This window comes from Musa acuminata, chromosome BXJ1-7 (assembly GCF_036884655.1).
Source record: "Musa acuminata AAA Group cultivar baxijiao chromosome BXJ1-7, Cavendish_Baxijiao_AAA, whole genome shotgun sequence".
Lineage (NCBI taxonomy): Eukaryota > Viridiplantae > Streptophyta > Magnoliopsida > Zingiberales > Musaceae > Musa > Musa acuminata.
Genome location: NC_088333.1, coordinates 18,381,411 through 18,408,716, shown reverse-complemented (window position 1 = coordinate 18,408,716; position 27,306 = coordinate 18,381,411).

The following is a 27,306-nucleotide window of genomic DNA, read 5'->3' as shown; positions in this document are numbered from 1 at the left end:
TATCTTATTGATTTTGATTAATCTATTTGTATCATTTTTATGAATCTCTTAAAAGTGACTTTGTTGATTTAACAAGTTGAATGATTTCAAGATAAATGGTGATTTTTCTCGTGATTATAACTTGTGATATTTTTTTATATGAATCATCATCTTGATTTCTCGATATTTGATACATGAAATTTCTCTATAAATCAAGATCTTGTTTTTGAACTCCTATGTTTCTTCTTACTATTTTTCAAAAAGGAGAGATTAATGAATCTATCTATGTTTCTTTTTGAATCTATTGAAAGCGATTTTGATTTGATGATTTGAATTTGAATGTGTTTTATCCAAATCATAATGTTGATTTCTTAAAATTACTTGAGATTTTTTAAAAATCAAGATCTCTTCTTTGTACTCCTAAGTTTTTTTTTGATATTTTCTTAAGAGGAGATTGTCTATATGAATCTTGAGAATTCTCATTCATGATAGGATGTAATGTAATTTGACATTTTGATACTATCATGATTTGAAATATATATGATTTGGAATGATGCATGCAAACTATGATTTGTTGCTAAAATGATGTATCATGAATGCTTTAGTATCATGCATGGGAGTAATGATGAAGATTTTAAAAACAAATGTTTGTACCATGTTTGATGATTTTACATTTTGAAATAATGCATGATGAGTTGAAGTGATGTTGGTTTAAAAATATTTATTCAAATGTATGAATCAACAATCTTTTTGTCAAATGAATCATAATTTTTCTTGTGAATTCTTGGAATTATAACTTGAGTTTTCTTTTTAAACCAAGATTGTTTCCTATCATGCTTTCTATTTACAAAAAGAAGAAACTTGTCAAAAATGATATATGATCTTTTGACATTCATTTTTGTTGTTACATGATCTGGAAATTGTTGTAAAGAGAAAAAGAATTACAAAATTAATTTCTTCCCTTCTTTTTGACAAAGGGGGAGAAAGAAATAGCTATGCTTGTTCTAAAATTATATAAAATTTGCTATATTGTATGGTGCAAAATGTGTTAGCTTGCTTAATGTAAAACTTACTATCTTACTAGCTTGCATATCCAAAAATTACTAGATTGCTCAACTCAAAAGAGAAACAAGAATTACTAGCTTGCACATCTCAAAGGAGAAGCACAAATTGCTAACTTGCATATTTCAAGAAGCAAAAGTTGCTTTCTTGAACATCTCAAATATTGCTAGCTTACATTTAAAAAAAAAACGATGTAAAAATTTGCTAGCTTGCATAATGTAGAACTTGCTATCTTGAACATCACCAAGACTTGCTAGCTTCCAATCTCAAGAGAAGCAATAGTGCTATCTTGCCTATCTCAAGAAGCAAAACATGCTAAACTTGCACATATAGCAAAATTTACAAACTTGCAAAACTCAAAGTTTTGCTAGCTTGCATGATGATAAAACTGAAGATTATATTTATAATGCAATGATTTGAATGTAATATGTCTCAAACACTTGATAGTTGAACTTCTCCGTTTTGTTGATAACAATGTGGGAGAAGTATGATGATGTTATGCATAAATTTATGATAATATGTTGTTTGGATTTTTTAATCCAAGAATTCTATCAATATGGCATATTAATAGGAGGAGTTAAGGTTAACTCGGTCATCAATTAGTTGTCATCATAAAAAAGGGGGAGATTGTTGAATCTCGAATTTTGAAAATGAAACCAATTGATAGTATTTATGATTTGATCTGTGTTTTGAGTGACGCAGGATGCTTCAATCAGGAAGAGACAATTAAAGCAAGAAGAATCATATTGGACCAAAGAAAAATATGTCAAAAGATTAGACATCGAGCCGAAGGATCGGTCGATATCGACAGAAGGCTTTGGGCCATGAGTTTGGGCATCAAGCCAAGAAGAGTGGATATTGTGCTAAGGAAATCGGAGTTGCGGAGGTCAACTGGCTGATTGGGCAATAGGCTGCAAGAGAGGACAATGCGTCGAACAATCGGATGAGTCGTCGATGAACCAATGATATGTCGAACAACATTTGATTAGCTTAGTATTAATTATCTAGATCAAAGTAGATTTTATATACATAGGATTAACTACGATAGTGATCAAAGCATAAAGAAAAATAAAGTCCCGAAGTCAAGGATGAGATTTCATTGGGAGTTCGAGAGTTCATCGAAAATCCGGACATTCGTCAGAAGTTCTACCGGAATTAACTAGAAGTCCAAGAGCTTGCCAAAGAAGCTAGTCAAAACTTGCTAAGAAGATCATCGTGAAGTCCAAGAGCTTGCCGAGAGTCCGTTGGAACATTGTCGAGAGATCTTGGAAGTTCGCCAGAAGCTCGCTAGAAGAAACCTAGACTTACGGACTTGTTTAGCTTAGTAAATGTCTTAGATTTCATAGTTAGCACATAATTGGGATTGGAATTGGGCCAACCCAATTAGGGGCCAATTGGGCCCATGTATGGATTATGTTGGGCAAAATGAAAGCCCCAAACAATGACCCAACAGATGGCACCGTCGTGGCACAGTCTCCGAGACTATGTCAAGCGATGGTACCGCCAGTCTGGACAGTGGTACCACCCAGACAGTCTTTCAGGCGGTGGTACTACCCAGTGTCGGTGTTGTAGGCGGTGGTACCGCCTAGCACAGGCGGTGGTACCGCTAGGACCTGGGAAACTCGGGATTAGTCCTTTTTAAGGCTCCAAGTTTGAATCAACTTGAAGCTTATAAATACCCCTCTCATCCCTGGTTAAACTACAGAAGAATTGAGAGTGAAAAAGAAAGAAACGCTGTTGTAATCTTGTGTGAACTCCTCTCCTTCTTACAAGTGTTAAAATAGTTTGAGAGAGGAGTAAGTGGGGGTGTAAGGGTTATCTCCTAAACCGGGTAAAAAGAGAAAGAGCTGTAAAAAGTGGTTAGTCTTCGCTTATTGAAGGAAGAACATTAGTGTATGTCGATGGCCTCAACGGAAGTAGAATCGGGAGTGGATGTAGATCACGACGACCAAGCAACTATAAACTCAGTTTGCATTTACTTTGAGCAATTTCCTTTCAAACTGCCTCTCCTCCTTACTATGCTTTTACTACACCTACGCTCAGATACACTTTCAAGCATACATTTTTTAGATCAATTTTTATAGCAAGAAGATTTTTATTAAACCGACGTTTTTACTGCTGCAATAATTCACCCCCCCCCCCCTCTTAGTGTCGACTCGTTCCTGATAGTACTCTCTTACTTATAACTCTTTGTTGAAAACTCTGGTTTATGTGAAACATGATTTATTGGAAACAAGACTCATAAACCTTTCTATGCATATCTGATTTGAAACATTTGGAGCATAATGTTAGGAACGAGCCGGCACTAAGTGGGGAGAGTGAATTAGTGCAGCAGTAAAATCATCGATTTAAAAATTCTTCGTACGATAAAATCGATCGGAAAGATATTAACTTGGAAGCATAAGGGAGCATAGTGAAAGTAATAAGAAGGTAAAGTAGTTTGCATTAAAGGTAAATTTCTTAAAAAGAAATGCAAACCGATTTTATAGTGGTTCGATCATCGTGACCTACATCCACTCCCGATTCCTCTTCCGTTGAGGCCACCGACATCCACTAATAGTCTTCCTTCAATGGCAAAGATCAACTACCATTTTACACCCCTCTTCTCCTTTTTACAGGTTTAGGAGTTAACTTTTTACAACCCTCTTTTACAATGTATCCCTCACACATCTCTCTTAGAACTCTCTCTAAGCTTTAGGAGGAGGGAACTCAACTTTCTAATAGGGTTTACAATAGAGTTTTGCTTAATCTTTCTTACTACTCTATATAGGAATAGCTGGCGTATTTATAGACCCCAAATGGCTTCAAAACTTGGAGCCAAAATTTAAATCCTCGAGATTTTAGGGTACGGGCGGTACCACCGCCCAGACTAGTGATACCACCACCTGATAGTCTTGGAGACTGAATTTGGGTGGTACCACTACCTAACACAATCTCAGAAATTGTGCCACGATGGTGCCACCTTTTGGGTCACTGTTTGGGCCTTTCACTTGGCCCAACACAGCCCAAACTTGAGCCCGGTTGGCTCCTAATTGAGTTGGTTTAATTACATTCTAAATTGACTCGATTAGACTCTAAACTAACTCGATCTAGACATAATCAATTACAAGTAAATCCTTTATTGTCCGGCATGTCATTGGTTCATCTAGCGCTTCGTCCAATCCTTCGACGTATCATCCTCTCCTTCGGCGTATTGCCCAATCAGTATGTTGTCTTCTCGCAACATCTGATCTCCTTAGCATAGTATCTTATTTTTATGGCCCGATGCCCAAATTCATGAACCGAAGCATTCTGCCAACACGTCAACCGATCCTCCGGCTTGACGTTCAATCTTCTGACATGTTTGCTCCGGCCCAACGTTTGTTTCCTTCTACTTTAATCGATTTGTCTCTTCTGATCGAAGCTAGTCCTGTGTCACTCAACACATATTAGATAAACACTTATCAATTGGTTTCATCATCAAAATCTAAGATTCAATAATCTCCCCCTTTTTGATGATGACAACTAATTGATGATGGAGTTAACCTTAACTCCATCTATTAATATGTCATATTGATATAACTCTTGAATTTAAATTGAATTCAAGTCAAAGCAAATTTAATCATTAATATTTGTAACACATCATCATAAAATCATTCATAATCAAATCATTCAATACATCATTTCATGCATGATTGTCAATATAACTTCTCCCCCTTTGTCATCAACAAAAAAGAGAAGTACAACTAGTAAGTGTTTAGACATAATTTCAAATCATTGCATAATAAATATAATCTCAAGTTTTATCATCATACAAGTTAGCAAGTTTTAGAGATGTGTAGTGTTTAGCATGTTTGCTTTTCTTTGCAATGTTTAAGCTAGCAAGTTTTATAAAAAGAATGCAAGATAGCATTTTTGCCTCTTGTTGAATTGTGCAAGCTAGCAATTCATACTTTCTTTTGCAATATGCAAGTTGTAAGTTTTACTTTTTGAGATATGCAAGATAACACTTTTGCTTCTCTTGAGATTGCAAGATAGCAATTCTTGGTAATATTCAAGATAGCAAGTTCTACATCATGCAAGCTAGTGAATTTTACAACATTTTAGAACATGCAAGCTAGCAATTTTGAGATGTTCAAGAAAGCAACTTTTGCTTCTTGAAATATGCAAGTTAGCAATCTTGGCTTCTCTTTTGAGATGAACAAGCTAGCATGTTTTTGCATCTTCTTGAATTGTGCAAGCTAACAAATTTTAGTAAGCTTTACATAATTTTGGAACATGCAAGCTAGTTGTAACATTCCCCATTTTTAAAAATTTAGTAAATACTTATTTGTAAATATGAGGATTATTTAATAATTTTTTTATATTAAAGAAGAAGAAGATGATGATGAAGAAGAGAAAGCTTTGCTTGAGCTTTTGCATCAACTCCCCACATTTGGGAATCAAACTCTTCTAAGGCAAGTATTCTAACCCCATCCCACAGTAATCCTAATCTCTATTTTCATTTTAAATCTATAAAATTTGAAAGATTTTAGTTGAGAACCAGACATTTCTTTCGTTTTGATATAAAGCTATGAATCTATAATTTTTTAGTAATCTAACCTCTATGCACTATTTCAGACCTAACTTTTAGGACTAAACTCTGATTTAGGGTAAAGTCTAATTTATTTGAAAGAATACTTAAAGATCTTTATTTTGATACTAAGATTAAATGGTTTGGAGTTTAAATGCCTACTCAGACTTCTGTTTTAATTAATCCTACATATTCTACAAAATAGGGACTGTAATTTCTGATCTCTTATTGCCTAACTACTTATAACTTTCTGTTGGGAGCTCAAATTCACACAAAATATGATTTATTAAAAACTAGACTCAAACATATTTCTGTGCTTATCTGATTTGAAATTTTTGGAATACAAATACAAACTGAAAACATATGTTTTTATCGACCCTGTGGATTCAGTAAAATAGAGGTGATGTTTTCTGAACTTTCACTACGAAATTATTTATAACTCTCTATTGTAAACTTCAATTCTAGAAAAACTTAATTTATCTAAAAATAGATTAACACATCTTTCGAATAACAACTATTTTATATAAATTGGAGCATAATTGGTTATCTAAATAATTTATGAATTCTGCCTCTTAAATTCTACAAGAATCGAGCATTGGTCGATTTTGCCTCCTCTTGTTTCTTCTTTTTGGAAATCGATTTCAGTAAAAACCCTTACTTATGTTGAGCTTTACATTATTGCCTTGAATTTTTGTATACTTTTGTTCTTCAATTATTTGTATACCTGCATTTATTATGTGAAGTTCAAGTTTGTATCGTAATGTATTATATAGGCACATGCATTCCGTTGTTTCCGCATGTGTTTCCGATATGTCCCAATTTTATTGTTCAATATCCTTTTGTACTCTGATATTTGTGGGATAAATGTGAACATTTGCCATAAATAGTAAAGAGAGTTATGCTTAGAGCTCGTGATGCTCTGCCGGCCCCCTATGACTTCACTCAAACGTGGGTGGATGGAGCTCCCAAACGTGGGAGACTTATGTTTAGTGGTCATTCAGAAATGGATAGACCATATTATTTTATGATCCCACTTCACCTTCTATGTATTTGATATGATATCCAAAGCTTTGGCTGTTTTTCTATGCATGCTTTGGATAAGAATGAAATGAATGCAACGTTATGTGATATTTGAGCTTCTATTCATGTTTTGTTCTTTGATATGTTTCCAAAATGTTTATATGTCTTTGTTATGCCTTGAAATATATCATATACCATGGATATGCTTCTTATGCCAATGATATGCTTTAGTTACCTTTTCTCGATTATATGAACCAAACATGCTTCGAACGAAACGACATCGTAATTCTGCTTTCAACAAAACATGCCTCTATTTTCATCTTGTATCTATACTTTGTATTTTTTATACCTTATTTGTTTGAAAAATATCCTCTTTGTTATGGATATGTTAATCACTTGCTGAACTTTATATGCTCACCCCGTTGCTATATAAAATTTTCATGATAGCTTATCGCTCGTTAAAATGTGTAAATTGGGTTTAGGCAATGGAAAGCTAGAAGATTTTGGGGCAAATATTTCGTACTTGATAGGTTGATGTTGTATATGTTCCTTTTGTGTGTAATGAAATATCAATGACAAATCTAGATCGATGTATCTTGTAAATATTTGGAAAGTACCTCAAATGTCGGGATTTTGGGAATGTTAAGTTTAAGATGTGTAATGATATAAACTTGTGGTATATGTTGGTTCTGCGATTATATAAATTGTCATGCTTATGGATTTATGATGTGGTTATGGTTTAGTTAATTTGGCTTTGGATTTTGTGAATCATTAAGTGATACGATGGTATGATTATTAATCTCTCCTTTGGATTTTGTGAGTCATTAATCTCTCCATTTTTAAAAAATCAATAAATTAGAGAAATTTTTTAAGGAGAAAGATTTCCTCTTTCTAGTTGTTTTAATTTAAGTGATTTGATTTCTTATAAACACATTTTATACCAAATCAAAATATGCATCATTGTTTAAAACCAAAAGATAAAGACAAGATTCATCACAAAAATCTTCATGACAAAAAATATAACATATTAAACATAAGGCTTCTTTAAACAAGAGATTTGATTTATCATTTTAATTCCAATGACAATATATTTTCCTTTTCTTGAGTTTAACTTTATGTGATTAATTTCATATAAGTATGCTCAAGTTTTTCATATGAAAACCATACATCATATTTAAAACCGAAAAGCAACTTTCATTATGATAAAGATCAATCATCATGCATAATTTCAAAATATAAATATTTTATTATTACATCATTAAATCATCAAGCATGGTTTCATAAAGCATCTTGAATTTAAATCAAAAGGCAATACAAAAATCATCAAAATATATATTATTTCTTCTTAAAAATATACATAGGATTATCATTAGATTTAAATCTAACATTTTGTTCCTTTATCATAAAACATGTAATTTTTATGATCATAAAATAAAAAGAAGCATGATATAATTTTTTATATTTTTTATTTTTTACTAACTAATTTAAAAACAACTCATGAAAAAGCATTAAGTAATTTCAAAATAAAGTAAAGGAGTTTCATTTGAGTTGTTTACCTCATTATCAAGAGTCACTAAAGCGAAGTTCGCCACTAAGTCTTCATCGGTTTGCTCCTTATCTTCAGAGGTACTCGATTTGTCCCAAGTCACCTTCTTCTTCTTTGAAAACTTCTTTTTTTTAAGTTCATTTTTATTCTTTAATTCTTGTATCATTAACTTTCTAAATTTTATAGTGAGAAGTTCAAAGTCATTATTATCATCACTTGAGTTATCACTCAAATGGGGTATTCTAGTATTCGAAGTGTCAAATCCTTCCTGTTCTTTGAAAGGTTGTTCTCATGTTCGTTTTTTCATCATGTTCATCATGTGCATTGTGCGCTATTTCATATGTCATCAATGAACCAAAAAGTTCTTCAAGTGAAAAATTATTGAGATCTTTTGCCTCTTATATTGTAGTTACTTTCGGATAACTCTTTGGAAGGGATCTTAATATCTTATTAACAAGTTCAAAATTTAAAAAATATTTGCCAAGAGCTTTTAAACTATTGACGACATCCGTAAAGTGGGTATACATGCCAACAATAGTTTCACTCGGCTTCATTTAAAACAACTCGAAATCATGCATCAAAAGATTAATCTTCAAATCTTTTACTCTACTAGTGCTTTCATGGGTGATTTCAAGAGTATCCCAAATATCGAAAGCCATCTAAGACAATAAAAACTCTATTAAATTCATTTTTGTCTAAGGTGCAAAACAAGACATTCATAGCCTTTACATTTAAAGAGAAAGTCTTCTTCTCCAACTCATTCCAATCATTCATTGGAAGAGAAGACTTTTAAAAATCAAATTCGACTATATTCCAAAAATCGAGATTCAACGAAAGCAAGAAAACTCTCATTCGAGTTTTCCAATAAGTGTAGTTCGTTCCATTGAACATGGGAGGACGAATAAGAGAATAACCTTCTTGAAAGCCGAAAAGAGCCGTTTCTCTTAGGTGTTTAACTAAATTAGAAATAACGTGGCTCTGATGCTAACTATTAGGAACGAGTCGGCACTAAGAAGGGTAGGTGAATTAGTGCAGTGGTAAAATCACTTATTTAAAAGTTCTTCGTATGATAAAACCGATCGAAAAGATATTAACTTGGAAGCATAAGGGAGCGTAGTAAAAGTAATAAGAAAGTAAAGCAATTTGCAATAAGGGTAAATTGCTCAAAAGGAAACGCAAACCAATTTTATAGTGGTTTGGTCGTCGTGACCTACATCCACTCTTGATTCCTCTTCAGTCAAGATCACTGGCATCCACTAATGGTCTTCCTTCAATGGGCGAAGACCAACTACCCTTTTACACCCCTCTTCTCCTTTTCATAGGTTTAGGAGACAACCTTTTACAACCCTCTTTTACAAGGTATCCCTTACACACCTCCCTTAGAATTCTCTCTAAGCTTTAGGAGGAGGAAACTTAACTTTCTAATAGGGTTTATAATAGAGTTTTACTCAATCTTTCTTGCTACTCTATGTAGGAATAGCTAGGGTATTTATAGATCCCAAATGGCTTCAAAACTTGGAGTCAAAATTTAAATCCCCGAGATTTCGGGGTACGGGTGGTACCACCACCTATAGCCTGCCACTAGGCGGTACCACCGCCCAATCTGGTGGTACCACCGCCTGACAATCTCAGAGACTGAGTCTGGGTGGTACCACCGCCTAACATAATCTCAGAGACTGTGCCACGACGGTACCACCTTTTGGGTCACTATTTGGGCCTTTCACTTGGACCAACATAGCCCAAACTTGGACCTAGTTGGCCCATAATTAAGTTGGTCTAATTGCTTGTAATTTATACATAATCGATTACAAGCAAATCCTTTATTGTCCGGCATGTCATTGGTTCTTCTGGTGCTTCGTCCGATCCTTCGGCGCATCGTCCTCTCCTTCGGCGTATTGCTCAATCGGTATGTTATCTTCTCACAACATTGGATCTCCTTCGCGTAGTGTCTAATTTTCTTGGCCTTATGCCTAAATTCATGGACTGAAGCCTTTTGTTGACACGTCGATCCTCCGGCTCGACGTCCAATCTTCTGACATGTTTGCTCTGGCCCAATGTCTAATTCCTCCTGCTTTAATCGATTTGCCTCTTCTGATCGAAGCTAGTCTTGCGTCACTCAAACGTATATTAGATAAACACTTATCAATTGGTTTTATCATCAAAATTCAAGATTCAACACATAAATGCCTATTGTATCATCTGTTCTAATTAACTCTATAAATTCTACAAAACAGAGAATATTTTCTAACCTTTGGTTACTAAATTATTTATAACTCCTTGTTGGAAACTCTTATTCATACAAGGCATGTGTTATCTAAAACTATATTGATACATCTTTCGAATGACCCTAGTTTTATGCAATTTGAAGCATAATTGGTTATCCAAACAATTCATGTGCCTCTCAAATTATATTAGAATCAAGCTTTGATCGATTTCGCCTATTCTTGTTTCGTCTTTTTGAAAATTAATTTCAGCTAAAATCCTTACTTCAGTTGAGCTTTACATTATTACTTTAAATTCATGTATACTCTTATCCTACAAGTATTTGCATACTTGAATCTATTATGTAAACTTTATGTTTGTATCATAATGTTTCGTATAGGCATATGCATTCTGTTGTTCCGCATATGTTTCCGATATGTCCCAAATTTATTATTCACAATACCCTTTTGTACTCTGATGTTTGTGGGATAAATGTGAACCTTTGCTAGAAATGGTAAAGGGAGTTATGCTTAGAGCCCCTGATGCTCTATCGGCCCCCTATGACTTCACTCAAACGTGGGTGGATGGAGCTCCCAAACATAGGAGACTTATGTTTGGTGGTCATTCAAAAATGGATAGACCAAATTATGTTATGTTCTTACTTTACCATCTATATATTTGATATGATATCCAAAGCTTTGTTTATGTGCTTCTATATGTGCTTTGGATAAGAATAAAATGTATGCAATGTCATATGCGACATTTGAGCTTTTGTTTTATATTTGTTATTTGATATGTTCCAAAATATTTTATTTGTTATTGATATACTTTGAAATGTTTCATATGTCATTGATATGCTCTGAAACATTTCATACATCATTGATATATTCTAAAATATTTTATTTGTTATTGATATGCTCCGAAATATTTTATACATCCTTGATATGCTCCGAAATGCTTCCTATTCCATTGATATACTCTGAAATGCTTCACATGCCATTGATATGTTCTGAAGCATTTCATCCGCCATTGATATGTTCCGAAATATTTCGTATGCCATTAATATGCTCCGAAATGCTTCATATGCTATTGATATGTTCCAAAGCATTTCATCCGCCATTGATATGTTCCGAAATGTTTCATCTGCCATTGATATGCTTTGAAATATTTCATATGTCATTGATATATTCTAAAACCTTTTATACATCCTTGATATGCTCCGAAATGCTTCATATGCCATTGATATACTCCGTAACATTTCATACACCATTGATATGCTCCGAAATGCTTCCTATGCCATTGATATACTCCAAAATGCTTCATATGCCATTGATATGTTTCGAAAAAATTTATACGCCATTGATATATTCCAAAATATTTTATCCGCAATTGATATGCTCTAAAATATTTAATATGTCATATTCTAAAGTGTTTTATATGCCATTGATATGTTCCGAAGTATTTCATATACTATTGATATGTTTCAAAATGTTTTATTCGCCATTGATATGCTCCGAAATGCTTCCTATGCCATTGATATGCTCCAAAATCCTTCACATACCATTGATATGTTCCGAAACATTTCATACATCATTGATATTTTTTAAAATATTTTATCTGCCATTGATATGCTCCAAAATATTTCATATGTCATTGATATTTTTTGAAACATTACATATGCCATTGATATGCTCCGAAATATTTCATCCACCATTGATATGATCCAAAATATTTCTTATATCATTGATATGTTTTACAATATTTCACACATCATTGATATACCCCGAAATGCTCTTTACATCAATAATTTGCTCCAATTAGTCTTTACTCCCTTGTTATGAACAAAATATGCTTTGAATGAAATGGCATTGTAATTTTGCATTTGTTGAGTGGCTATCTATGAACTCTTGTATTTCTGCCTTGTATTTGGAATCTTATTTGTTTGAAAATTATCCTCTTTCGTCATGAATATATTAGTCGCTTGCTGAGCTCTATATGCTCACCCCGTAGCTATATAAATTTTTCATGATAACTTATCGCTCCCTAAAATATTTAAATTAGGCTAAGGTAATGGAAAGCTAGAAGACTTTGGGCAAACCTTTAGTGGATGATATGTTTTTGTTGTATAAGTATGCTTGGTGTATAATGGAATGTTTGACGGTAAATCTGAACTTATGAGTTTTGTAAAAGTTTAAAGAACCTCTCATGTTTAGGATTTTGGAGTGTTAAGTAAATTTGTGTAATGATATAACATGTGGTAAACATTGGTTTTTGTGATTGTATAGAATACCACACTTGTGGATTTATGAAGTGGTTATTGTCTTAGTGAGTTAGTTTTATATTTTACAATTCATCAAGTTGGTATATGATTTTAAACTACATAGGTCTTATGAATTATGAAAATGACTAGAATGTTTTCTTAGTATCCTCAAATGTATATTTGGATCCTTGAATGGATTGTTTATTGAATTAGAATATTATCGATTTAAGTTAGGTTCACACTTCCTAAACGTTATTGATCCGAGGGGGGCATGACAGCTTTGACTTAAATTCAAGGTTCTATCAATATGACATATTAATGCAAGGAGTTTAGGTTAACTATGCCATCAATTTATTGTCATAATAAAAAATGGGGAGATTATTGAATCTCATATTTTGATAATGAAACTAATTGATAGTATTTATGATTTGATCTACGTTTTGAGTGACATAGGAAGTTTCGATCAAGGAGAGATAATTAAAGCAGGAAGAATCATGTTGGGCTTGAGAAAAATATGTCAAAAGATTAGACATCGAGCCGAAGGATCGGTCGATGTATCGATAGAAGGCTTCGGACCATGGGTTCGGACATCGGGCTAAGAAGAGCGAAAATTATACTAAGGAAATCGAAGTTGTGGAGGTCAACTGGCCGATTGGGTAATAGGCTGCAAGAGAGGATGATGCACCGAAGAATCGGATGAAGCGTCAATGAACCAATGACATGCCAGACAATATTTGATTTAAGCTTTGTAATAATTGTCTAGATCAAAGTAGGTTTTAAGTGTGCAGGATTAATTATGATAGCGATCAAGGCATAAAGCAAAATGAAGTCCTAGAGTCAAGAACGAGATTTCATTGGGAGTTCGAGAGTTCATCGGAAGTAGCAACGTTCATTGGAAGTTCTATCGGAATTAACCAAGAAGTCTTGGAGAGTACCAAAGAAGCTCATCGGAGCTCACCAAGAAGATCATCGTGAAGTCCAAGAGCTTGTCAAGAGTCCATTGGAACACTACTAAGAGATTTTTAAAAGTTCACCAAAAGATCGTTGAAAGCTCATCGAAAAAAACCTAGACTTACTGGACTTATTTAGCTTAGTGTATGCCTTAAAATTCATAGTTAGCATATAATTGGTTGGAATTAGGCCAACTTAATTAGGAGCCAATTGGACCCAAGTTTGGGCTGTATTAGGCCAAGTGAAAGGCTCAAACAGTGACCCAATAAGTGGAACCGTCATGACACAGTCTTCGAGACTATGTCAGGCGATGGTACCACCCAATATCAGTACTGCAAGAGGTGGTACTGCCCAACACAGGCGATGATACCACCAGTACACCGAAAATCGAGGATAATATACTTTTAAGTATCAAGTTTGAATCTATTTGAGGCCTATAAATACCCTTCTCATCCATAGTTAACATACATAAGTATTGAGAGCAAAAAGAAACAAAAACACTATTGTAATCTTGTGAGAACTCATCTCAAGCTTTAAGTGTTAGTCTTGTTTAAGAGAGGAGTGAAGGGGGTTCTAAAGGTTCTCTCCTAAACTTGTCAAAAGGAGAATCAAGTTGTAAGGATAGTTGATTTTCTCCTATTGAAGGAAGATCATTAGTGGATGCCAATAGCCGTGACGGAAGAGAAATCGGGAGTAGATATAGGTCACAATGATCGAACCACTATAAAATCTGGTTTGCATTTCTGTTTTGCCATTTACAATTATTGCAAACTACCATACTTTTTTATTACTTTAGTTGTACACTCTTATGAACGTGTTTCAAGTTAATATCTTTTCGAAATTGGTTTTAATCGAACGAAAGATTTTCGAACCGATGTAATTTTATCTGTTGCACTAATTCATCCCTCTCTTAGTGCTAACTCGATCCTAACAAACAATTGGTATCAGAGCAAGGTCACTCTCATTTTGGTTTGAAACCCAAGAGAGATAGTATTTGCTGACAACCAAGAGAGTCATTTAATTACACGTCCACCCATGTTCAATGGGATGGATTACACCTATTGGAAAACTAGAATAAGGATTTTTATAATTTCTATGGATTTTGAGTTATGGAACATTGTGAAAAATGGCTTTCAAAAGTCTTATCTTCCAATGAATGATTAGAATGAGTTGGAGAAGAAGACTTTCGCTTTAAATGTCAAGGCTATGAATGCATTGTTTTGAAAAAAATGCAATTACAAAAAAATGCATTGTTTTGCGCTTTAGAAAAAAATGAGTTCAATCGAGTATCTATTTGTGAAATTACTTTTAATATTTGGCATACACTTAAAATCACTCACGATGGCACTAGTAGAGTAAAGGAGTCCAAAATTAATCTTTTAGTCCATACTTATGAATTATTTCATATGAAACTAAGTGAGACCATTGGAGACATATACACCCGGTTTACAGATGTCGTCAATGGTCTAAAAGGACTTGATAAAAGTTTTTATAATTTTGAACTTATTAATAAAATATTGACTTTCCTTCCAAAGAGTTGAGACCCTAAAGTAACGGTCATTCAAGAGGCCAAGGACTTGAATAATTTTCCGCTCGAAGAACATATTGGGTCTTTGATGACCTACGAAATGACTTGTAATGCTCATGAAGAGCTTAAGAATAACCTTCCAAAGAACAGAAAGGATATGACACTAAGAACTCATAAAGGCCACTTAAAAGAAAATTCAAGTGATGAGGACTATCATGATGACTTGGCACTCTTGACAAGAAAGTTCAAAAAATTCATAAAAAGAAATAAATATAAAAATGATACTAAATATAAAATTAAACCCAAGAAAGAATAAGTTATATACTATAAATGCAAGAAGGTAGGATATTTCAAAAGTGAATGTCCCCAAGTAAAGAAGAAGCAACCAAAGAAGAAGAAGGCACTCAAAGCGACATGAGATAACTCGAGCGATTCCAAAGGCGAAGAACAAAGCAATAAGGAGATCGTCAACTACACACTAATGGCTATCGGAGATGAGGTAAGTAGTTCATTAAATACAATTTTATCTTTCAATAAGCTTTTAAGTGATTTTCATGAGGTGTTTGATGAATGTAGAACTTTGAGTAAAAAGTATAATTCTTTGAAAAAGGAGCATGCCCTTTTAAATATTGATTTTGAAAAATTTTAAGCATGATAATCTTTCTTTGCCTCCAAGTACTAAGTGTGGACACTTAGAGGTAATTGGGAAGGAAAACTTGCTACTCAAATAAACTTTAGAAAAATTTGAAGTTGGTAACAAGTCCTTGAACATGATCCTTGCCAATAAGGGTCACGTTCATAGATGAGGTGGAATCGGATTTATGAGTAGCTCTGACCAAATTCCAACCACTTTTATTAAAGGCCCTACCTTGCACATATCACCTCGCACCAAATGCAACTTTTGTTGCAAACCCAGACATGTTGCTTATAAATATCCATTTAAGAGATATAGTCCACACAAATTAGTTTGGGTTCCTAAAAGAACCATAAAGAACTCTATACAAAATGATAAATTGAGTAGATCGATTTTTGAGATACCTAAGGTCAAATGATTACCTAAAAATTACCCTTTTTATAGAAATGTTTACCATCACAAGTTAGGAGCAAGAGATGGTACCTTGATAGTGGATACTCAAGGTATATGACTAGAGATCTATCTAAATTCTCTAAGCTCACTAGCCTAGATGAAGGGTATGTCACCTTCGGAGACAACAACAAGGGTAAAATCATTGGCAAAGGAACTATAGGTAACAAATTCAACTTTTTAATTGAAGATATATTATTAGATGATGGCTTAAAGCATAACCTTTTGAGCATTAGTCAATTATGTGATAAAGAATATATCATTAAATTTGAAACCAATGCTTACATTATTGAAAAAACACACAAAGACATATCTATGATTGTCCTGAAACAAAATAATGTATACACTATTGACATTAATGATCTTTATAATAAAATGTATTTTTCGATTTTGAATGACGACGCTTGGCTTTGGCATAGGAGATTAGGTTATGCTAGAATGAAACTAATCTCTCAAATCTCATCTAGAGAATTTATAAAAGGTATTCCTAACATTAAGTTTGTTAAAGATAATGTGTGTGATGCTTATCAATTAGGAAAACAAATAAAAGATAGTTTCATATCAAAGAATCAAATAAGCACCTCTAGACCATTACAATTGATCCATATGGATTTATTTGGACCAATTGATATAACAAGCCTAGGAAGTAGCAAATATACCTTTTAATTGTAGATGATTATAGTAGATACACTTGGATATACTTCTTGGCACATAAAAGTGATTGTTTTAGGTTTTTTTTAAGTTTTGTAAACTTGTTCAAAATAAAAAAAAAACTTTATGATTTCATCAATTCGGAGTGATCATGGTGGTGAATTTCAAACCATGATTTTTAAAATTTTTATGAATATAATGGATACAACCATAATTTCTCTACTCTGATAAATCCTCAATAAAATGGAGTAGTAGAAAGAACAAATAGAAGTTTACAAGAAATGACAAGAACCATGTTAAATGAACATAGCCTATCCAAATATTTTTTGGCCGAAGCCGTTAACATGGTATGCTATGTCATAAATAGGGTTCTAGTAAGATCATTATTTTTCAAAACTCCTTATGAATTATGGAATAACAAAAAACCCAACGTTTCGTATTTTAAAGTTTTTGGTTATGAATGTTTTATCTTGAATGAAAAAGATGCCTTAGGAAAATTTGATGTAAAATCCGATGAAGGTATTTTTCTTGGTTATTCTTCTATTTCAAAAGTCTTTCGTATCTTTAATAAAAGAACTTTGGTTATAGAAGAGTCTATTCATGTTGTCGTTAATGAAGTCTTTGAATTTAAGAAAAATGAGTTTGATGATGATCTTAATTTTGATGCTTTAAATTTAAATGAATCCTTTCCTCCAACTAGTAACTTGGAAACATCTTCTTCCGAAATATCCTTACCCAAGGAATGGAAGTATGTAGATGCTCATCCTAAGGAGCTAATCATAAGAGACATATCAAAAGGGGTTCAAACTCGTTCTTCTTTTAAAACTTTTTATGCCAACGTCACTTTTCTTTCTCAAATTGAACCAAAATGCATTGACGAAGCCTTGAAAGATAATTTATGGTATTGCAATGCACGAAGAGTTGAACCAATTTAAGAGAAATGAGGTGTAGAAGCTTATTTCGAGGCTAAATGACCATTTAGTTATTAGTACTAAATGGGTCTTTAAAAACAAGCAAGATGAATTTGATATCGTGGTTAGAAACAAAGCTAGATTACTGGCCAAAGGTTTCAACCAAGAAGAATATATCGATTATGAAGAAACCTTCACTCATGTGGCAAGATTAGAAGCCACAAGGATGCTCCTTGCCTATGCGTAGTAATACTTTTAAGTTATTTCAAATGGATGTTAAAAGTTCTTTCTTAAATGGCTTTATTTTCAAAGAAGTGTATGTTGAACAATCACCTGGATTTGAGAACTCTTTTTTTTTCTAATCATGTGTTTAAGTTAACTAAAGCTCTTTATGGATTAAAACAAGCCCTGAGGGCTTGGTACGAAAGACTTAGCTCCTTTCTTATCCAAAATAATTTCTCTAAAGGCAAGGTTGATACTACATTGTTTATTAAAAATTTTAAAAATAAATTTTTTTGTTATTAAAATTTATGTTGATGATATTATTTTTTATTCTATAAATGAATCCTTATATGAATCATTTGCTAAGGATATGAGTCAAGAGTTTGAGATGAGTTTAATGTGTGAACTAACTTTCTTTTTAGTCTTACAAATTAAACAACTTAGTGATGACATTTTTCTTAGTCAAACCAAATATGCATTATAAATGCTAAAATAATTTAATATGGATGGTTCAAAAGCTATCAATACTCTTATGAGTACCTCCACTAAGTTAGACATGGATGAAATTAGAGAAAACTTTGATCAAAAAACTTATAGGGGTATAATAGGTAGTTTACTATACCTCACTGCAACTAGATCGGACATCATGTTTAGTGTAGGACTTTATGCTAGATTTCAATCTAATCCTAAGCTATCTCATTTTAAAGCAGTTAAAAGAATTCTTAGATATCTAAAAGGAAACCCTAATTTAGGATTATGGTATCCAAAATCTGAAAACTTTGAATTAATTGCTTATGATGATGCGAATTTTGCTGGATATTGAGAAGATAGAAAAAGCACATCCAGTACATGTCAATTCTTAGGTCATGCACTTGTTTCTTGGTCTTCCAAGAAACAAAACTCGATTGCATTATCTACAACCGATGCGGAGTATATAGCCGTTGGTGCATGTTATACACAAGTTGTACGGATGAAAAATACATTAGAAAATTATAAGATTCACCTTAAAAATATTATCATAAAATATGATAACACAAGTGCAATATGTTTAATAAAAAATCCTATTCAACACTCTAGAACTAAACATATTGACATTAGGCATCATTTCATAAGAGATCATATTAATAACCATGACATATCTTTAGAGTTTATTGATACGAAACATCAATTAGTTGATAGCTTTACAAAACCTTTAAATGAAGAATAATTTAATTTTATTAGAAGAGAGTTAGAGATGTTAAATTATCTAAATGCATGAGTTTGTTGTATATCTTTTCTAGACTTTCTCAATTTTTTAAAAAAAGCTTCCATGAAATTTGGAATATCAATTTGCTTGGTATCAAATTTATTTCATACCCTTGCTCCATCACTTAATAATTTTTTATACACTTAGTCCCTTCATTCATGGAATTCATTAACAAATACATCTCTCACGGATTTCACTCTTGTGAATTTTTAATGAGAAATGGATTTGATTTATAAAGTTTTATTCATAGATTTTTTTTATCCTTCATATGATGCTCCTTTCTCATGAATTCTTCCTTACTCTTCTTATGAAAAAAGAATTTTATGAATTTATAGAATGTGATGATCACTTGCAAGAATGGAGATTTTATTTCATATGGATATCTTGATCCTTTTCATGAATTCCTTCTCCTTGTTGAACTAGAAGCTTGATTCAATGAAACTCATTTATTTTCATTTGACTTGGTTCAAATCCTTTCATGAATTTAGTTCTTGATGAATTCCTTCCTTGCCCTTCTTCGTCTTCTTCTTATTTCGATGACAAAGGAAGAAAGAAACTTGCATATCTTAAGAAGAACCAAAAAAGCTTTTGTGCATCCAAAGTAAAAATGTTAGCTTATCCAAAAGTAGTTATCATGCAAAGTTTTTGCTTAACTTCTCATTTTTGCTTACTTGGATAAATTGGTGTTGAACTTACTTGAATATTTTTTTTTAACATTTTCCTTATTGAATGTTCTCCTTTTTGTTGAAGACAAAGGAGGAGAAATATGGTAAATTGATGACAAATTGTATAAAATGTATTTATCGTAAATCTTATCATAAATGCTTGAATGTTTTGCGAATACTTAAAATATAATTGGAATCATCAAATACATCACAAATACTTGAAACATATCAAAATGCATTGTATATGCATCATATGTATCATAGATACTTGAAGTGTTTTATAAATACTTGATAAATATCTATCATTATAAAAAGGTATCATGAGCTTAACTTGCTATTTACAATTGATATCATTGCTAGGAATGATGAATTATCGTCTCTTATCGAGAATTGTCATCTTGTAAAATTTATATTTGAAATTTGTATCATACTTGAAAATGATGACTATCTATCATCGTTAAATTTGAAAATGGATGTCATACTTTAACATCATTTTTTATTGATAAATATGTGGTATCGTATTTTAAATTGGTAAATCATGATAAGTATCATTATGTGCATGTTGATAAGTTTAAATGAATGTATATTATCAGTTTGATGCTTGAATTCAAAGGCTTCGAATTCAAGAGTATCTTTTCTCAAGTATGGCATATAGATAGGGGGAGTTAAGGTCAACTCCGTCATCAATTGTTTGTCATCATCAAAAAGGGGGAGATTGTTGAATCTCAAATTTTGATGATAAAATAAATTAGTAAATTATTTGATCAAATCTATATGTTGAGAAAAGTGTGCAGGATTAACTACGATAGCAATCAAGGCATAAAGCAAAACGAAGTGCTGGTGTCAAGATCGAGATTTCTTGGGAGTTTGAGAGTTCGTCGGAAGTCTAAACGTTCGTCGGAAGTTCTATCGGAATTGACCGAGAAGTCCAGGAGTTTGCCAAAGAAGCTCGCGAAACTCGCTAAGAAGATCATCGTGAAGTCCAGGAGCTTGTCAGGAGTCTACTAGAACATTATCGAGAGATTATCGAAAATTCACTGAAAGATCATCGAAAGATCATCGGAAGCTCGCCGGAAGAAACTTAGACTAACCGGACTTGATTTACTTAGTATATGCCTTAAGAATCTTAGTTAGCACGTAATTAGGATTAGATTTGGGAGGTAATCCTACTAACTCTATTAGGGGCCAACTAGGCCCATAATTAGACTGGTTTGGGTCAGACTCAAGGCCCAACCAAGTTGCTAGACCCTGTCTAGCGGTGGCATCGCCAGACTAGGGAGGTGGAACTGCATAGGGAATGGTCTTCCAAGTGGTTTGGGCGGTAGTACTGCCGGCAGTTATTACCTACCAAGCGGTGGTACCGCTAGAGCTTAGTATCCGAGACTCTATCAAGCAGTGGTACTGCCAGACTAGGCGGTGGAACCTCCAGACTGGACTATGGTACCACCCAGTGTTAGAGTGTCAGGCAATGGTACCACTCAGTATTGGCGGTGGTACCGCCAGTACCCCAAAAACCTAGGATGAGACACTTTTTGGCTCTAATTTTGAAGTTATTGGGGCCTATAAATACCCCACCCTTTTCTACATGAAAGGGTAACAAAGTGCAATCAAAGTGTGAAAAAAATCTAAGATTTGGGGTGTTAAAAGTGTTATAAAAGTGAGAAGAGTCGTCCTCCTCCCTCTCTTTAGCTTTGCAATCATCCAAAAATATGTGAGGCTTGTAAGGGTTATCTTATAAACCCATGAAAAGGAGAAAGCATTGTAAAGAGGTGGTTGGTCTTCGCCTATTGAAGGAAGACTATTAGTGGACACCAATGACCTCGACGAAGGAGGAGTCGGAAGTGGATGTAGGTCACAACGATCGAACCATTATAAATTCCGATGTATTCATTCCTTACTGCTTAATCTCTTTACTATATTCGACTTTACTTCATTACAAACTATCCAATCCCCTCTTCTCTACTCATTTAAGAAAAACAAAATGGTTTTCGTCATAATCGAATTTTATCATACGAAGATTTTCAAATCGACGTAATTTTTCCATTGCATTAATTCACCACCCTCCCCCCTCCCCCCCCCCCCCCCCCCCCCCCCTCTTAGTGCACTAATTCCCCTATATCGTCTAAGGATTGTGGCATAGTGGCCTAGTATGTCCGCAGTCGTTGAGTTAAGTGAATTATTATAGAGATAATAATTCATTGAACTAGAAGGAGTTTTGGCAGGTATGACTCACGGCCAGCTCGATATTAGGCCTAGAGGGTCACACATATATGGTAGGCATTGCGATGAGTAGAGATTCGGATATGAGATATCTATCGGAGCACCTATCTTATTGGATATCCAATAAGCCCCTTAATTATTGGATCCTATGGATGAGGTTCAATAAGAGCCTATAAGAGATTATTGTATAGAGATCCACTAATATAAGAGGCTTGGATAGTTGGATGAAGATCCAATACCCAATAGGGCAAGATCCATTAGGGTTAAGTGTTAGAAAAGGGGTTGATACTAAGAGGGGAGGGGTGAATTAGTACAGCGGTAAAATCACGTCTTCAAAGCTTTTCGTTTCGATTAAATCCGTTTTTGATGAAAAACATTTCATAAATATCTTAACTTGAAACACGTTCATAAATGTATTAAAAACAGTAAGCTGTTAAAGAGGTTTGTAATACAGATAAATTACTCAAAATAAATGCAAACCAGATTTTAGAGTGGTTCGATTGTCATGACCTACATCCACTTCGTCGATTCTTCTTCTGTTGAGGTCACCAGCATCCACTATCAATCTTCTTTTAATAGGAGAAGATCAATCTCCTTTTTACACCCCTCTTCTCCTTTTATCGGGTTTAGGAGACAACCCTTACAAGCACACACACTCCTCTCTAAACAAAATTCTAAACTTAGAATTTAGAGGAAGGGATTCACTTATGATTGCAATAGCATTTTCTCACTTTTAATCTCTTTATGCTTGTGTTACTTAACCAGGGATGAGAGGATTATTTATAGGCTTCAAGTTGATTCAAACTTGGAGCCTAAAAATATCTCATCCCGGGTTTCCTAGGTATGGGCGGTACCACCGCTAGTGTCAGTCTGACACTAACATTGCGCTGAGCGGTACCACCACCCAGACTGGTGGTGGCACTGCCTACAATCTCTCGAAGGTTGTGTCTGGGCAGTACCACTACCCAGACCGGTGGTACCACCGCCTGACACAGTCTTGGAGACTATGCCACGACGATGTCATCTCTTGGGGCACTATTTGGGTCTTTTTATTGGGCTCAACATAGTTCTTACATGGGCCTAACTGGTCCCTAATTGGGTTGACCTAATTCCAAACCCAATTACGTGCTAACTATAAAATCTAAGACATACTTAAGCTAAACAAGTCCGTAAGTCTTGGTTTCTTCTAGTGATCTTTCGACGAACTTTCGACGATCTCTCGGCAATGTTCCAGTGGACTCCCGGCAAGCTCCTGGACTTCATGATGATCTTCTTGGCGAGTTCTGACGAGCTTCTCTGGCAAGCTCCGAGACTTCTTGGCTGGTTCCGACAGAACTTCCGACAAACGTCCGGACTTCCGATGAACTCTCGAACTCCCAACGAAATTGTGTCCTTGACGTTGGGACTTCAATTTGCTTCATGCATTGCTATCGTAGCTAATCCTATATATGTAAAAACACACTTCGATCTAGACAATTAATACTAAGCATTAATCATGTTGTCCGGCATGTCATTGGTCCATCGATGCTTCGTCCGATTCTTCGGCGCATCGTCCTCTCTTGTGGCCTATTACCCAATCGGCCAGTTGACTCCACAACTCCGATATCCTTGGCGCAATATCCGCTCTTCTTGGCCCGATGCCTTTTGTCGATACGTCGACCGATCCTCTGGCCCGATGTCTAATCTTTTGACATATTTTCCCCCGGCCCAACATGATTCTTCCTGCTTTAATTGTCTCTCCCTGATCAAAGCATCCTGCGTCACTCAAAACGCAAATCAAATCATAAATAATTATCAATTGGTTTCATCATCAAAATTTGAAATTCAATATTAAGTTGATATGAGACCTCTATAAATAGGAGGGAATCAAAAGCTCATAGGCTAGAGGTTTCTTGGTTACCACCTCCTATTATCCCCTTCTCCTCCTCAAATAGCACATGTAGAGTTTTGGATAGCGGTTTGAGGAATGTCGTTGCAGCCCTGCTATGTGGATCATCGCTAGAGAGGAGGATGCTTGATCTCCTTCATCCTCTCCTACAGATCTATAGGGAATTAGGGATATACGATCTTCCGTGGTAAAATATAATCTTTCATATACGTAGTTTTTAGTTTTGTAGATTTTACATACCAATCTTCACACGACAACGAACACATAATTAGGAAATTTGAGAATTTTTTATTTTTTGTTATTCTACTACATATGTGATGTCGCCCCTAGATTTCTCTATAGGATGTTGGACTTTAGTTCCCCCTTCACCCACTGATAGTGGCATGCTTCTAATGGTGGAGGATGTCACTCTCCCAGATGGTGCCCAACTCGTGGTGTTACCTCCTGGTGTTAATCAGGAAATATTGTCATGTTAGCATAACCCGAACCTACAATCTTATTTACCTACTTTCGTATATCTAAAGGACCGAGTAACTACTATCTTACTACTTATGAGGGCTTCAATGTGAGGGGTGCCCCTACTAGTAATAGGTGTCATGCAAGCCAATCACGTAAGTGATGGCATGTGTGATATGATACGCACTCTTTTTATTTATTATTATTTATTGATATTTTTCTCACTTTATTTTGTTTGTTACATATATTTGTAATGTCCATTGATCTATGCAATGAGAATCAGATCATGATAAGATCATAATAATAAGATCGATTCACCTTTAAATATAAACCCTAAATAATTTCGGTCATAGGTTACTCGAGAGGGATATTGAGATAATCAAACAGACTAGTATACTATATACTCATCCATATGATGGAAGTAGCTGATCTCATAGTTACTCATGTAGGGATATTAGGGATATAATGCATGTGCTCATTAGAGAATGAGTTCACTAATTGATCTACTCACGGAATGCTGGATGGTTGATGATACCTTATTGTTAGATAGTGATTATGTCATCCCAATTATGTATTTGGTCCTTAGACTTGAGATACCAAGGATGCCTTTTATGAGTCCTCTACTCTTTGATACCAAATTTATATATTAATAAGTTCTAGATCTAGTACAACCAGTTATTGGGAGTAATAGCCAACCTTACGAGGGTAATTGAGTGCCGGTAGAGGATCATCCACTCTCGGTATCATGAGAGGAATATCATATATGTTCTTGCTCAAGCAAATCCATAGCTAGAGTCATTCGGATTGAGCGAGAAAATTCTTTAGGAGAATCCGACTAGAGCGAGACTTGAGTAAATTTTGTATGGGTTTGACAACATCATGCCCGGTATAAGATCTTTAGAATTTTAGATAGGTAAGGGATTATAGATACATGACAACTAAGGATAGACGCTTAACCTCATTCTTCCTCTCCAATAGATCTATAGGGATTCAAGGATATACGATCTCCCTAGGTAACATAACTATCTCACACATGGTTTTTTGGGTCACGGGTTTTGTGCACCAATCTTCGTATGATGATAAATACATTTTGGAAAATTTAGGATTTTTATTTTATATTCTTCTGTTGCGCATGTGATGTTGCCCTTAGATTTCTCTACAATAGTTAACACCCTGACTTTGACGATATCCTTTAGCCACTAGCCTTGTTTTATAGGTCTCTACATTTCTATTTACTTTGATCTTCTTTTTGAAGATCCACTTGCAACCAATGGGTACAATACCCTTAAGTGCATCACCTAGACATAGTCTCCTAAACTATGTCAAGTGGTGGTACTACTAGACTAGGCGATGGTACCACCTAGTGTCAGTGTCACATTGGGCGGTGGTATCACCCAATGCTAGACTAACAAGCGATGGTACCATTAATTGTCAATCCGGTAGGCAATGGTACCACCGCTTAGTATTGGCGATGGTACCGCCTAGTATTGGCGATGGTACCGCCTAGTACTAGTTGTACTAAAAACCAGGGATGAAACTATTTTGGCTCTAAATTTGAATCCATTTGAGGCCTATAAATACCCAACTCATCCCTGCTCGGTTTACACAAGAATTGAGAACAAATTTGTGAGAAAACACTATTATAATCTTATGAGAATTCCTCTCTTCTCAAAGTTAGATTTTTAGTTAAAGGAGGGATGAGTGACTTATAAAGGTTATCTTCTAAACATATGAAAAGGAGAAAGGGGTTATAAGAGGGATAGTTGATTTTTACTCATTGAAAGAAGATTAATAGTGAAGGTCAGTGACTTTAACGGAGAAGGAATCAAGAGTAGACATAGGTCACGACGACCGAACCAATATAAATCTAGTGTGCTCCTTTTCCTTACTGTTTACATTCATTGCAAACTATTTTACTTGCTTATTACATTCTTACAAACGTTTTCAAGTTAAACATCTTTCTGATATGGGCTTTATCGAGTAAGTTCTTCGAATAAATATAATTTTTACGTAAGCACTAATTTACCCCCCCCCTCCCCCCTCCCCCCTTGCCACCCCACCCCCTAATACCAATTTTGGTCCTAACATAATTGATAATATTTTTGTTTATCAATACTTATTTTTCTAAACCCTTCAATCACATTTATTGATATTAATATAAGAGGGATATTTGTTGGATTTACTAGAAACTCGATCAAGCTTGGCTATGCCCAATATTAAAGCTTGTGAGAAGTTATAAACCTTGATTGATCCTGAATCCCTAACTCGGACAAACAAATATGTTATCGTATGTAATAGGAAACTTTCTTTTGATTATATCTTCTTTTATTGTAATAAGATACTTTTTTATACAATATGTATTGCTATTTGTAGAACCTAATATTTATATTTCCGCTAAAGCTAAACAAAATGTACGCTAAAGTTTTTTTTTTTTTTACCAGCATACACTCGAAAACACAAACATGTAGTGATTTTCAACCAAACTCATCTGGACTTAGCACCTGAACATGATTACTAAATTAGCTAACATATACATCAAATTAAAAAACATTATATATTTATACACTTTTTTTTCTTGGTAAAATTGACATCCAATTAAATGAAGAAAAAATAATATGAAAAAAAAAGCAAAAATATGCCTTCACCATTTGAGGGGTCGAGCTAAAAGACTAAATAAGAATAGGGCAAATAATTATTTGATTTTGAAAAAAAAAAGTAGAGTGCCCCTAATTTTTAAAAATTCTTATAAAATGTTCCTTTTTTTCTAAAAGATGATTTTGTCTCTTGTTTTCACCCCATCAGTCATTGCCTCCACCCTTGATCGTCTTTGTCCGTGCGCCTCCCATCCTTTGCTCATTACTTC